Source organism: Helobdella robusta (genome assembly GCF_000326865.2).
Source record: "Helobdella robusta unplaced genomic scaffold HELROscaffold_8, whole genome shotgun sequence".
In the NCBI taxonomy this organism is placed as follows: domain Eukaryota; kingdom Metazoa; phylum Annelida; class Clitellata; order Rhynchobdellida; family Glossiphoniidae; genus Helobdella; species Helobdella robusta.
In genome coordinates this window covers 4,321,895-4,328,021 of record NW_008705459.1, presented here as the reverse complement: position 1 = coordinate 4,328,021, position 6,127 = coordinate 4,321,895, and positions in this window count along the sequence as shown.

The window sequence follows — 6,127 nt, the reverse complement described above, 5'->3', positions numbered from 1 at the left end:
GGTTCATACATACATATATACATACATACATACATACATACATACATACATACATACATACATACATACATACATACATACATACATACATACATACATACATACATACATACATACATACATACATACATACATACATACATACTTACATACATACATACATACATACATACATACATACATACATACATACATACATACATACATACATACATACATGCATACATACATATATACATACATACTTACATACATACATACATACATACATACATACATACAGACAGATAGACAGACAGACAGACACACACACGCGCGCGCGCAATTCACACGCACAACACACACAGACAGAAAACACACATATACATATTTAAAATAATACTTTTATACACATAATTGTATAAACGTTAAAATTTTTTGAATGTAAGAGCTCACTTTAGCTGAAAGGAATGCACTGATGTCATTTGAAAGACATCTTACTATTAGGAATTGACTTGACGATGAGGACAATGGTGATAACGATGGTGTAGCTGATGATGATGATGACGATGAAGATGGCGATGACGAGGGTGATGGTGATGATGGTAGTGGTGATGGGTGGCGTAGCTGATGATGAAGATGATGATGCTGATGATGGTGATGTAGCTGATGATGATGGTGGTGGTGTAGCTGATGATGATAATGATGAAGTTGGCGGTGATGATGACAGTAATGATGCCGTTGTTATTGTTTTTGTTGATGATGACGATATAATTGTAGTTGTTATTGTCGGTAATGTTGTTGTTGTTGTTGTTGATGTTTTGGTTGTTGTTGCTGACGCCGATTCTACCGTTGTTGGAAAAGTCGAATGGACACTTCTTCTTGACCTGTTTAGTAATAATAATAATAATAATAGTAATAATAATCTGAATAATAATTCGAATAATAGTAATAATAATAATCGTCATCCTCATCATCATCGTCTTAATCACAATCATAATAATCTTCATCATATATCACCATCATCAAGCGAGACAGACGCATTAACATTACGTGACGACCATTGACATTGAATTAAAATTCTGTTTGCATTTTATTATGATAATTTATGATCATTTTATGATATATGAATGAATGTTGGATAACTTACCTCTTCTTTTCTTGTAATTTTAGCATTGTAGACAGCTGAAGAAATATTTTTTTTATTTAAGAACAATACAATCGTTGCCAAAGTTATCATCACCAACAACCTATCATCATCACCACCATCATCATTACCAATTATCATTGTCATTATCATCATCACATCATCATTACCATCAATACCATTTATCATCATTAATATCATCAACAACATCACCATCCTAGTCATCATTTTTCTTCAGTATCATCATCATTCATTCTCATCATCTTTCTCATCATGTCCTCATCATTGTCGTCGTCGTCACCATCATGTACATGCGTGTCCTGGACAGATGTCATGCAGCTAATATTATAATGTCTTTGCCCCGTTGCATCTTCAATTATCGCCCTCTGCCATCGCATTTTCTCCATTTCCACTCTCTCTCTCTCTCTCTCTCTCTCTCTCTCTCTCTCTCTCTCATTTTATTTCTCTTTTTCTCTATTTTTTGCCTCTCTCTTTTTTCTAATCTCATACTCCTTTTCCATTTTCTTTTTTTCATTTGTTTTAATTTTGCAATTTTTTTTAATTTTTCATTTCAATAAACTTCAAAAACACATTCAAAATTTATTATTCTACTGTCTTCAATTTTAAAAAAATATTCTATTCGAAGAACACTTTCAATAAAATATCGGAAAAAGTATAAATAAAAACAGATTATGACAAAAAGAGGAGAGAGATAGAGAAATAGAGAGAGAGAGAGTAAGAAAAAGAAAGAGAAAGAAAAGAGAGAGGGAGAGAGACAAAAGAGTTGTTATGTGTATTGTAAGGGAATTATTTGTGACCCAGCGGTCTCAATTACTCCATCCTGCCGGCACTTTTATTATGCATGAACTTCGTACGACGAACTTTTGTTTATTTGGCCGAATTAGGTTATAAATTTTGTATAAATTTACTTTCTATTTTGATGTCTTTTATTTCGAGTTTAGTATTTTTTAAAAAGGTTGCCTGTATTTTTGTTGATTTATGTATGCCTATAGTTTGTTTGATAGGTTTGTCTGTTGTGTTATGTGTTTTTTAATGATTTTATGATCGCTAATTTGATCTATAACCAAGTTAGCGATTTGAATTCATATATTGTTTTAATTTTTTTGCTGCGGTATTTGCCGACTTTTAAAAATTATTGAAATGAAGAAACTGTAAAAAAATAATTTATTAACAGAACAAAATTTTTATAAAAGCCTATATGAAAAAAAAGTTCAATAACTCAATCAAAATAACAGTAATAATAATGCATTTGAATTTATAACATATTATATGTAAAAAACACAATAAAACGATAATTAAAACTAAAAAAAAACAAACAAAAATGTCAAAACCCCGCCAAATAGAGACTGCCAATTAGGAAGACATCTTGTCGTAATCACTTCTGCCTCGAGGCATTACATCAAAGTGCTCGTTCCGTGTAAAATATTCTGCCAAATGACAGGCTGCACGTCAGGCGGTGATGTTTCAAAAATTTTATCATAAGAAATTAAATTGATAAAATCATAATTAAAAAATAAATGTAATAAGTGTATAATTGATTGTAACTAAATTAAGTTATGCTAACGTAAAGAGTTTTAAATATTTATTCACGATTATTTCAACAGAATCAATTTTTTTTAAATTAAAACAAAACAAAAAATTCAAAAAAAAAATTAAACTGTCAAAAATAATGATTGTGTTCTTAAAGAAATGATTCTGGCAATAATTTTCATAAAACCAAAACAAGACATTCGATTGTCATTTTTTGTTACCAGTCATCAATCATGAGATCAGTCAATCAGTCAATCAATAAAAACGTTCTGCTACACCGATGTTTAACATCGGCGTCATCTTCATCATCATCGTCGTCATCATTATCATCGTCATCATTATCATCATCCTCATCATCATTATCATCATCCTCATCATCATTATCATCATCCTCATCATCATTATCATCATCCTCATCATCATTATCATCATCCTCATCATCATTATCATCATCCTCATCATCATTATCATCATCCTCATCATCATTATCATCATCCTCATCATCATTATCATCATCCTCATCACCATCCACACCATCACCATCGTCGTCGTAATCGTCATCGTCGGTGCAATCGTTATTAACATCCAGCAAACCATCATCATATATATATATATATACACATATATATATATATATATATATGTGTGTGTATATATATATATATACATATATAAGTATAAATATATTATCTTACTCACCCTAATTTACCATCATCTACATCACCATTCATCTTAACCACCATAACAACAACAAAATAATGATACCGATTGCCGCGGATTTCGATTTTTGAGGAGATCCAGTGAGCCTGTATCATGGTAATTGAGATAGAATGGTTAATAGATGAATATATCGTACTCAAAATAAATTAAACATTCTCAAATATGGATATTCAAACATTGATACTCAAATATGGATACTCAAATATGGATACTCAAAATAGATACTCAAATATGGATACTAAAATATGTATACTAAAATATGGATACTCAAATATGGGTACTCAAATATGGATACTAAAATATAAATATTCAAATATGGATACTCAAATATGGATACTCAGATATGGATACTAAAATATGGATACTCAAATACTGACACTGAAAGGAAATACTGATACTCAAATAATCAAAACGTGATTTTTGAAGACAAACTGAAACCGTTGAAGAATCACGAAATATTTGTACGCTCCGTGAGCAATTATCTAATGATATGTATCAATGTTTCTATTAATGTATGGATATATGTGAGCCAGTACGTGTTTACTTATGTATGTGTATCTATATCTCTATATCTGATATGTGTGTGTGTGTGTGTATGTGTATATGTGTGTATATATGTGTGTATGTGTGTGTGTGTGGCGTGTGTGTGTGTGTGTTTGTGTGTGTTTGTGTGTGTTTGTTAGTGTGTGTGTGTGTGTGTGTGTGTGTGTGTGTGTGTGTATGGTGTAATGTAGTTGTGATGGTGATGATAGTTACAATGTTGGTGATAGTTATGATGCAGTTGAAAGATAAACAAAGCTCTCTATTAAAGCAAATATTTGAGAAGGTGATGGTGGGATTAAAAAATCCATCCAAGAAACTTTTGCTCAGGACGATATCTTTCAATCATTTCATCATCGTCGTCTTCGTCGTCATCTTTGTATTTATCATCATTTCATCATCGTCGTCGTCATCATTATCGTATTCGTTATCATTTTATATTCCTCAATATCATCATTATCAAACTCATTATAGTTTCATCACCATTATCAAACTCATTATAGTTTCATCACCATTATCAAACTCATTATAGTTTCATCACCATTATCAAACTTATCATAGTTTTATCATCATCATTATATCATCTGCATCATTGTTGTCCTTATCGTCACCATACTCATTGTAATCATTCATCATTAGCGCACTTACCATCTACATCATCATCGTCTCATCTTCATAATTTGTGTGCCTGTCATATTTTCATGATCTTAATAATTAACCAGCAAATTGAAATTCCGTCATAATCCTCTCATCATCATCATCATCATATCATAGCATTATCACCTCAACAAATCATCGCGAACATCATCATCTTCATCCTTATCATTGTACTTGTTGATGTTTTTTTTCAATGGGCACTTGAATGTTCGCCTGATATTCACGATCATATCATTGTAAACAAAAGTTAAATAATAACAAACATGTGTACAAACATGTGAACAAACATGTGAACAAACATGTGAACAAACATGCGAACAAACATATATATAAACATGCATACAAAATGTACACGTGATTTTGTACAAATAATGGAATAAACAAACGCCTAAACAAACAAACAAACACAAAAACAAACAGACAAACGAACACATAAACAAACACGCACGCACGTATGTATATGTTGATTAAAGTACGTTCAAACACACAACACGGGAGGACATACGTATATACCTGCTTTCCAATCAAAAATATGCTTTGATTCACAATCGCACAGTGCACTCATCACCAACACCATCATCTTCATCATCATACTGTCACCATCATCACTATCATCGTCATCACTATCACCGTCTTCGTCGTCATCATCAATATCATCTTCTATGTAAATGTTTATTGTGATTACTTTCTTTTAGTAGAGGTGAAAATAAATTGTTGCTGCGACAGTTACTACTTCCACTTCTACAGCTACTACTACTGCTACTACTACTACTACTAGTACTACCACCAATACTACTACTACTACTACTACTACTACTACTACAACTACATTATTTACTACAAATACTAATATTACTACTGCTACAACTACAACAACAATATCACTACAACTACTAATATTACTACTATTACTACTACTATTACCACTACTACTACTACTATTACTACTACTACTACTACTACTACTACTACTACTAATAATAATAATAATAATAATAATAATAATAATACTTTATTACTACTATTAGAAGCATTAAATTTACTTTTTCCGGTTTCTACGTTACTAATGCTAGTAGTTAGTTATAATAATTATAAAGTTATTAGTTATAATAATTATGAATAATAAATATAGTCTTCTTCGTCATCATCATCATAACTATGAATTATAGTTATGAATTATTAATTATGAATAATATATATAGTCCTCTTCGTCATCATCATAACCGTCCTCATTGTCATCAGCATTATTATCATTGTCATTCTCGTACATACACTATTCTATTTCTTTGTTGATGATAATACTTTTAATTACATTATCATCGTCATCATCATCATCCTTATTGTAAAAAAATCTTCATCATTATCATCGTCGTTATCATCATTATCATCATCATCATTATCATCATCATCATCATTCTTATTGTAAAAAATCATTATCATCATCGTCGTCGTTGTCGTCATCATCATCAGAATCTGTTACATTAAATGTTGCGCCATCTAGAGCATCATACTTGCATTAATTTCATCACTTCC